This window comes from Lolium perenne, chromosome 7 (assembly GCF_019359855.2).
Source record: "Lolium perenne isolate Kyuss_39 chromosome 7, Kyuss_2.0, whole genome shotgun sequence".
In the NCBI taxonomy this organism is placed as follows: domain Eukaryota; kingdom Viridiplantae; phylum Streptophyta; class Magnoliopsida; order Poales; family Poaceae; genus Lolium; species Lolium perenne.
In genome coordinates, this window is record NC_067250.2 from 6,830,884 (window position 1) to 6,840,260 (window position 9,377).

The window sequence follows — 9,377 nt, forward strand, 5'->3', positions numbered from 1 at the left end:
GAGGCAGCTTATATATCCCCAGACGCGAAAAGACGATTTTGCCCAGAGCGGCTCCGCCGGAATAACGGCCACTGCCACCGCACCCGCAGAGTCACCAGATTGTCCAGCCGCAAGGTCGATGACAGGCGGGACCGGGCACAGTAAAAAAACAGAGCGATCGGACGGCTGAGATCGACCGTAAATCCTTATCTACGGTCCACATTCGCTGAGCAACGGTGAAGGCCCTAGCACCCCCATGATTATACTCTTTAGATACATGGAATAGAAATATTAGATAGAGACGGGAATATTAGCATAGTGTAGGGATTGCAAGGTATCAGGTTATTCGTGTTCCATTATGAAGAGGGAGAAAAGTGAGTTTTGTACAAATAGGGGTACTATTATAGGTAATGAAAGATAATTGCACAATGATTATCTAGACTCCTTCAGATGTAGCCCAAGCCTTCAAACCTCGGGTCCAACTGCAACAATACCAACTAAGAGTTTAAACTATCATCTGCATCCGAAACAAGAGATGTAGAACATGAATGGCCATAACTGATGGTCATACAGCCTAGTTTTGATACAAATGATAGATGAGAAAATAAATTAGATACCTCCATGTGACTGTACAGTAAAACCGTGTTTCCGTAATAAATTTTTCCGTAATATTTGTGGAGCTGCCATTCCACAGAATGGTTGTGGAGCTACCATTCCACAGAATCATCCTAACTGAAAGTAATTGCAAATTGTACCCTAGCACAGAATGAGAAAACAGCACCATAATACAAATTATTATTTAAAATCCATTAACATCATCCAAACATGCCACTCCAACAAGTAAACATGGCAACATTTGGGAGCTGTGCAAACTACCTCTACAGTTTTAAGCTGTTTGCCAGGCCCCCTAAAAAATGGGAACTCATCACAACAGTCGAGAGCTGGCAAGAAACAGCTGATAGTCGCCGCTACTTATTAGGATCAGGGAACTGAACGGGGGTCAACAACAGAAGGTCGACCGGAACGAGAACCGACGGGAGACGTTTCTGAAGCCAGGCAATGTTATGAGTACCTTTCAATACCAGATCAGCGGTATCCTCTACCACTTTGCCAAACTTTTTAACTTTGCCTAAGAGCCCATCGATCACAACCTCCTGATCAAGTCCTTGGACTATTTCCTTAGCGTCCTTGGCCAGACGTACGAGCGCAAGTGCTGAGTTCTTGAGGAGTAGGAGGTGTTCCACGAAGCCGTCGTCTCCCAGCTTGGCCTCCCGAGAAAGGAGGGGATACAGATCATGCTTGATCTTGTGGAGCTCCAGCGCCACGCCTGCTATCAGCGAGAGGAGAACCATCTGGCTGCAGCTCCAGTACCTCCGCTCAGTCAGCTTGACCTTCTTGGGATAGTCCCTCCCCTCAATCAGGTTGAGGAGGAGTTTACACGAGTCGCTCGCTATGCTCACGGAATCCAGAGAGACGAGCTCTACAGACAGGAGCTGATCGGAGCGGTTCCGCAGGGCTTGGATGTCGGCATGGCAGAAGATGCGTACGCGGACCATCTTTCCCTTTTGGCGGCGGCGGCGAGGAGGAGGAGATGGTGGTGAGTGGTGAGTGGTGGCGGCGGCGATATGGATCTAGCCAGCCGCTGCAGATGGGGAAGAAGGGCGTCGCGTCGGGGTGCTGCCGCGCCGCTCCAGATGAGGAAGAACGGCGTCGAGCACCACCGGCCTTCTGCTGTGGAAAGGGGGCTAGGAGCAGTCGAGCAGGGGTGCCATGGCTGTGGCTTATATACATAGGGTTTCCTATATGGGCTATTGGGCTGCATATGGGCTTCTTTCAATATTTCGGTTAACCGGTCAGAACCAAATTGACCTGATAAAATTCGGTTATCATTTAGAACCAAAATTTTCGGTTTCGGTTTCGGTTCCAGTTATTTCGGTTCGGTTCTCGGTTTTTCGTGCCCAGATTGAGCGGATGGTTTGACCCAGGAATATCGATGGTCGGTTTGCTTACTCCAAATAGTGCGGGCGGCGAGTCTCCACTCCTCCCCGCCGCTGGCGGCGACAAATTTCCAATCGATCCTCCTGCTCCACCGAATCGAACCGAATCCTTCCCCGTCTAGAACCGTCTGCAAGGCAAGGACGATTGATGAGAGGAATGGATATTGGCTTCCCGCCCAAGTCCCAACCACGAGATGAGATGCGATGCAAAGGAGGGAAGGATCGATCGATGACGATGATGGGAGTGGAGACTGGACTGACCTTTTGGCTCCAAAGAGGAAGACGAAAGCAGATGAAATGACGGCGAGGAAGGAAGGAAGGAAGCCCCTACTTCCCTCCCCAATGGAATTGGGATTGCTTGCTTTGCAGGATGATGGATGAATCGCGAGCGAGTGTGAATGTGCGTGCCTTGTTTGGATGGATTTGGGGCCTTTGCTCTCCTTAGGCTGGTGCCAATGGGGGCGGTAGAGGAGGCGATAGCGCCCGGCGTGGGGCGGGTGGCGGGCGGGAGAGGGGCGGGACGGGAGCGAGGGGCGACGGCGGGGGCGCCGGGCGGTATCGCCCGCTACCGCCCGGCTACCGCCCGCGTTGGGGGCGAGAGCGAGGCGGGAGGCGGGCGGCAGCGATGGCGGGGTGGGGCGAGAGGCGGGGCGAGAGGGTAGGGCTGAGGTGGCGCGTTGTGATTGGTCGTTGGGGTAGCCGTTGCTGGTTCAAAAAAATCCGAAAAAACCCCAAAAATTCATCTCCACCCCCCTATAAATACCCCCATATGGTTTCAGTCATTCCACACCTCCACTCTCCATTTCCATTCCACTCAACGCCATGTCTTCGTCCAGCAGCAGTTCGAGCGACGGAGTGGAGGGTGATTTCGTCGCTGCATTCCAGGCGGAGTATGAGGAGGAGATGCTCAACGAGGAGGTGGTGCCAAGACGTCGACGCCACCGAGAGTTCATCAGGCGTGATCGTCTGGGTGCCCACGATCGGCTCTTCGAGGACTACTTCGCCGACGACTGCAACTATCCTCCGAGCTACTTTCGGCGAAGGTATCGGATGAGGCGATCCCTTTTTCTGAGCGTGGTACAAATTTGGACAACATCTATGAGACAGTTGCTTCAAATGTCGGCCCTGCAATACACCACCATGCACCACCAAGCCTAGCAGCCAGGATTCAGATGGACACCGAAATGAGGGAGTCACCGATGTATACACAACTACAGCATGATTTGATGGAGCATGTGTGGGCTAATGCCTAGATTATGTAATGTTTTCACATTTTTATGTAATCTTTTCAAATTTTTATGTAATTTTTTTAATGATGTAACCGGTAACAATTTTAGTTCAATAAAATAATTTCTTGCATTATTTATATTGTTGTAATGTGAAAATAAAAAGCTGATGTCGAGGAGAGAGAAAAGCTGACGTGGAGGAAAGAGAAGTAAAGCTGTCACTATAGCCTGTGCATTGGCACCGTGGGGTGAGAGTGGGGTGAGAGTGAGGAAAAAAGCTGACGTGGCGGGTGAGAGTGAGGCTATGCATTGGCACCAGCCTAATGCTGCTACACTAGTCTCTTGTGTCTTGTCTTTTCTTCTGCTGCTCGTCCCTCGCTCTGCTAGTCGTCGTCTACACAAACACAGGGAAGAGGGAGAGGGAGAGGGACGGCTCCAGGGAGCCCAGGGGTATATGAAGTTGTGTGTCATTCCTTGTGGTATATGCTTTTTTTATGGAAGTGTACCATCCCTTAGCATTCGAGACCAGTACAATACCACCCTGATGTTGACGAGACATTTCCTTAAAATAAGTCCCTTTAAAGAGATGCAACTCCAACAAAAGAAATGGAAGTCATGATTCAAGACCAGTATTAGGAAAAAAAAAATTGTTGCTTCATCGAATATATCCAGGCTAGTCTCTCATCATTCATGCCACTATAATCTTCTTAATTGTCTGGTTTCAGCAAAGCCATCAGAACACACCTACACTGCACAAAGCACACAAAATATCACTGCACCTTTCTGTAAATCTACTTATCTACATAACTATGTTTCTAGGGAACACCCACTGAAAAAATTCCACCAAACTTTGAGGTGTGCTTCTTTTGACTAATGTATGTTTCTCGACTCGGATATCATGCTAACTGACCAGCGAAAATACCGATCGGAACCTGGCAACGCGCGAGGATGAAAGCGGAGCCAATCACAGAGCGGCAGGTCGTCTGACAACATTTGTATTTTCAGCAGTATATGATATGTAGGTCTTCGTATTGGCAGTAAATCCTCTGTCCTCTTTACTCCTTCCTTCCCCACGCATTAAATCCTCAGCCTATCTTCCTCCTGCAGTCCTGCTCTCTCCCCAATTCTTCCTCCCGTGGGTCATCCTCCTGTGCTTCTATTCGGAGCAGCTCCAAGAGGACGGCCACATGGAGAATGGGGTAAGATAGGCTGGTCACGAGGAGGCTGGCCACGGGGAAGACGGATTTGCGCCCCGACGTTGTCTTCGTGGGCGCCGGTTGCGGGAACACCGGGCACGGCCGCGGGAATGCCGGCGACCGGTCGCGGTGATTGGCTCGATGACCGCCGGCCACGGGTGCGGGCGCGGCCACGGGAACGCCGTGGAGTGGCTCAAGGACCGCCGGCAGCGGGAACACCGGGCGCGGGAACGCCGGGCAACCGGCTGTGTCGGGCGTCGTACCGGAAGGGGCTCCCCGTGGCGGTGAAGCCGTCGATGAGGTCCAGGTACGCCTCAAGGTCGTGGCGGCTGGCCAGGCCGACGGCGGGGCACAGGCACGGCGAGTTCTTGCTGTCGATGCGCAGCTCCGCGCCGGCATGCTGGTACTGCTGAGCTCCTCGCCCGCTCCCTCTCTCTCAAGCGCATCACCGTCAGGGACAAACCTCGACTTCCTCGCGCATGTTCGATTTCTTCAATTTCCTTTTTCTTTTTGTTCCTCTCTGCTGTGTTGGATACAGATTTTCCCTGATCTCATTCTAATCTTGTTATTTTTTCTTCCAATCCAAATGGCCGTAACTAAATAATGTGTGTCTTTTCTTCCGATCCAAATGGTCCTTTTTCTTCCGATCAAAATGGTCCATTAATAATGTTAATAGTTTTTTTCCATCACTAATTAATTTGGGAGAACTGCTAATGGGTATTTCCATACTTTAAAAATATTGTTTCAAAAAAAAATTTATGACACAAAACCATTCGTACAAAATGTCCATTTTAGAATTAGTACAAAATGGCATCTTTTTACATTCAACATTTTATCTTGATGTTCTTTTTAGATTCGGTACAGGCTCAATTTTTTTTACTATGTCCACCATTAGGACAAAATGCTTTGTTTGGATATTTTATATCTGCATAATTGGTTAAAAAATGTGTTCAGGAATTTATGTTTTGACCCGATCATTTTGACAATCTCCACCATTGGTTAATTGTTTCAGCCACGAACAGATATTTCCATTATTTAAATAATACTTCAGAATTATTGTTATTAGTAGAAATTATGTTAGTATATGCAAAGCTGATGCATGCACTGATGGGGTACTAATGAGCTAGTGGCTTTCACCAGAATCCCTGCCAGTTATCTGAACCGAAGTTTCATTTAAAGCACCCGCACATGCATACGCGACGCGGTATGTATAAGCATGCATATCCATAATGCTAAATCAGAGAAAATCAACGTATAAACAAATCACTATATTAGATACTAATCGCAAAGCAATCATGGATGGGCGAGATGTCGACCTCGCCCGTTGCCAGGTTCCAAACGTGCGCGTCGAACTGACCAGCCCTTACTGTGAGGAGTTATGGAGTTTCAGAGGTTTAGAGGTCTAGCTGGCTGCACTATTGCATTGACCAGCTGAAATTTATGGCATTGGCTACATTACATTATCGCATTAACATGACATTGTTTTTCTCTAGTTGGACACTGGGTTCACCATCAAACTCATCAAATATGCTTATTTCTGATGTTTTTAATAGTCAACACATGAAGAATATGATATGATTTCTAAGATCAATGCAGTCTGCCAAAAAAAGATTATAAATACTGAACAATAAATAAATAGGCATTCACAGTTGATGAGCAAATTTGATTACTTATTATCAAGAGCAAATTTCATAGGATTAGCTTCACTTTTCTCAAAACTTTAGGTCTGAGGACAAAGACAATACCTGGCGCTAGGTTGGAGTTGACTTGCGTCATCCAAAGTTAGCAGTATTGGTAGTTGTGATTCCATCTGGTTAGATGGCAAAACGAAAAGGTTCTGCCGGATATTATGACATTTCGATCTATAACATTTGAAAACAGAAAATAGTTTTCTCTGTTCAGTTTAGTGATCCAAGAAATAAAATGGCCGACTCCACCAAAAGGTCACCCATCAATCACAAGGAAAAATGAAAAGGATATTATGGCGCACAAGTAGTCCCACATGAATCAATTGGCTGGTTTCAGGAAACGGTATGGGTATGCTGATCCAGATTCATATAGCAACAAACCATCGAGAACACACACACACACACACACACACACACACACACACATTGTTGTGCATACCAATTTGGCTCTCTGGTGATTATCTTCAGAAAGCACGTTCCAGTTGCTCTTCCAATTTAGACATTTTCACCACCGTGAGACTACCATAAGATTGTGTTTGTTGAGGATAGAATGGAGACATAAATAAGCTTGACATATCCTAGCATTCATGATGCTGTTGTATGACGTAAGTAAAGTGATCAAATAATAATTAGATTCCATAGACATACCACATGCAACAATTAACAATTTATGTGAACAGTGAGCATCCAAAAACAGGGAAAGCTCAAAAACTTATCAGTAACAACGCAGATAAGATAGAAAGACAATGTGCCATTAAATTACATGAGCTGAGAGGTGGACAAAGGCATGACGATTGGATTTTAGTGAATAATGTCAAAGAAAAGAAGGATTCACTTGCCACTAACAGTTGATGATATATCTGAGGTCAATGGCAAACATTATGACTATTTTCTTTTACCGTAACTTTTGAACACCATTTTAGTGGCCTTCGGTGAGGTAGCAGGGTTAAACCAAAATGGCATGTTCAAAACTGTAGAAAGGCTCTGCTGGACTTAGTTTTTCGAAATGGCAGCAAGAGCACCCGGTTTAAAATGATAGCATAAATGAATCACACAAACTATTGAACCCCCGCCCCCACCCCCCCTAAATTAAAATTAGGCATGAAATTCAAACAATATGCATATCAGGGGAAACCCCATGAAGCTATCTAACATTCTAACTTACATTGTTATATTCAGGAGCTATCACTTCAGTGCAGGGCTGATAGTATCCTGAATTCAGACACCATGAAGGCCTATAAGGTTCATGTTGATATAAGGCATGTGCACATAGGGCTGTATCTCATATGATTGTCTTGAACTCTCCAAATTATCAACATCATTTCGGTTGTTGTACGTCGAGAAGTTCTACACCAGGACCAAAATGTAACTTAGTTCAGAATAGTGAGGACTGATAAACGCAAGATGTGTTACATATACATAAGGTTCTCCTGAAGGAGCATATAATTCATCACTAAAGTTAATCCAAAAAAGTATGTTACTCAAAACAAAATGGAAACAAAGTGATGGGGCTGCCAGACCAGTAACAAACCTCATAGTACTCGAACTTGTGAGAAGAAACTGTTTCTGGAGGCTTAACATGAATATGCAGCGGTTGTTCAGCAAAATGCTGATTGTAGCTAAAAATAGGTTGAGTCAAAAAATTTACTGTCTTCATCATAAGACAACAATTTCTGGAGGTAATATATATATCCAACAGTTATTAAAAGGATAGGAAATATGCTGCATTAGTTTGGAAGATTCAAAAGTAGTTGGTCATAATCTGAAATGTCAAGCACATAAAGAATGGTTATATTTATTCTGGCACTTCTTGTTACAGATAAAACTCTTTTGTTTATGAGGCAAGCCACACTTTCCTACTAAAGATAGCGCAAATCACATCAGGTGGAACAGATGTGTATAATTTTAAATTGTTTTGTTATGGACAACACTGGCACGTAGATGGCAAAATTGTTCACCAACTGATAATTAAACAATTATACTTCTCATAACTGAAAAAAATATTTAAGTGTAGTCTCCTCTTCCGTTAGAGACATAATTGAGATACGCGCTCATGTTAGTGACATATTCATGTGTGATAAGCACCTGGTATATGAGATTCCTCCTCTCTGTAGACCTCCTGGTAGATCTGATTAGGAAACCAATTAGTCTCCTCAGCAATACGATGAAAACTGTATATATGGGAACAAATTGAAATAGCATGATTGAACTCCTAGCTTTGTTTTTAGCAAATTTAGTGGGTGCTCTGCTGTTCTATTTTTAGCAAATTTACGAGAAAGCAGTAGAACAGTTCAAAGAAAAGAAGAAAAAAACTTGATAAAGGGCATGACTCAGTTTGTTCTTCAGCCTCTACTATTTGTTGTGGTTATTTGACCTTCTGGGTTAAAATTGTTTGCAAAGGTTTGATAGCAATTCAGGGCGTAAATATTGTCAGGTTTCACTTAGAGCAAAAAGTGTTCTAAACTGCTATCGTAGTCAGAAATTAAGATTCAAATGCCAGACACAAAAATATGTAACTGACACAAAACCTTGAAGCTACACAATTCAGCGCTTATGCGTGCCAATCTGTACCGTGTTGCTGCCGTCGAGTAGGGCGGGCTCATGCCGGAGTACACGCCACCGTAGCAGCGGAGAGGAAGGCTCGCCGACACAGGAGGAGACGATAGCAGAGAGAAGGGTGTCGTTCCCGTCCGCGTCTGGTGCCCTCAGCGGCGGCGACGCTGGAGGTGCTAACCGACGGTGGCGGCGGCCAGGTCGCTCGTCATCGTCGAAGGGAGCGGGTGTGGGTTCGTGGGTAGGGAGTCGGAGGCGGGCACTGGGGCGTCCGTGCTCCTCGCGTCCGCAGCGGCGGCGAGGGCAAACGGGGGCGAGGACCGAGGAGGCAGGAGAGGAGACGGAGAGGATGCGCCTTCGGGCGAGGGCAGCAGGTCTGGGAGTCGAGGGACGTGGGACGGAGAGGCGGGCTGAAGGGTTGTGGACGATTCCAGTTTCATCTTAATAGGAGTAGATCGAGATGACAGAATTCCATCTGGAACCGGACTGACTACATCTAAACAAAGTCTTACCGAGAATCACAAGCATGAAGGTCAAATTATACTTGTAAGAAAAGAAACCCATTATAAGGCGGCATCCAAACAAATTTTGCTAGCAGAGCCTACAATATATAGCAATTAGGGGGCCATCTGAGCATCTGGCCACCACCAACTCTTACACTATTTCTTGTATGAACAAACAACAAAACAATTCAAACGAAGCAACAATAATTCCATCATACATTGTCAGTTCACTTAA

At 45.9% G+C, this 9,377-nt stretch overlaps 1 long non-coding RNA gene across 1 annotated transcript; it reads right to left on the reverse strand.

The window, feature by feature from the left end:
• Nucleotides 1-3,668: 3,668 nt before the first annotated feature.
• On the reverse strand, nucleotides 3,669-9,067 carry LOC139833427 (uncharacterized). The gene is made up of 4 exons (XR_011749181.1): nucleotides 8,658-9,067; nucleotides 8,172-8,214; nucleotides 6,144-7,433; nucleotides 3,669-3,951 (listed from the first exon to the last, which is right to left on the reverse strand). It is a non-coding gene; the product is annotated as an uncharacterized lncRNA (long non-coding RNA).
• Between the last annotated feature and the right edge of the window lie 310 nt (nucleotides 9,068-9,377).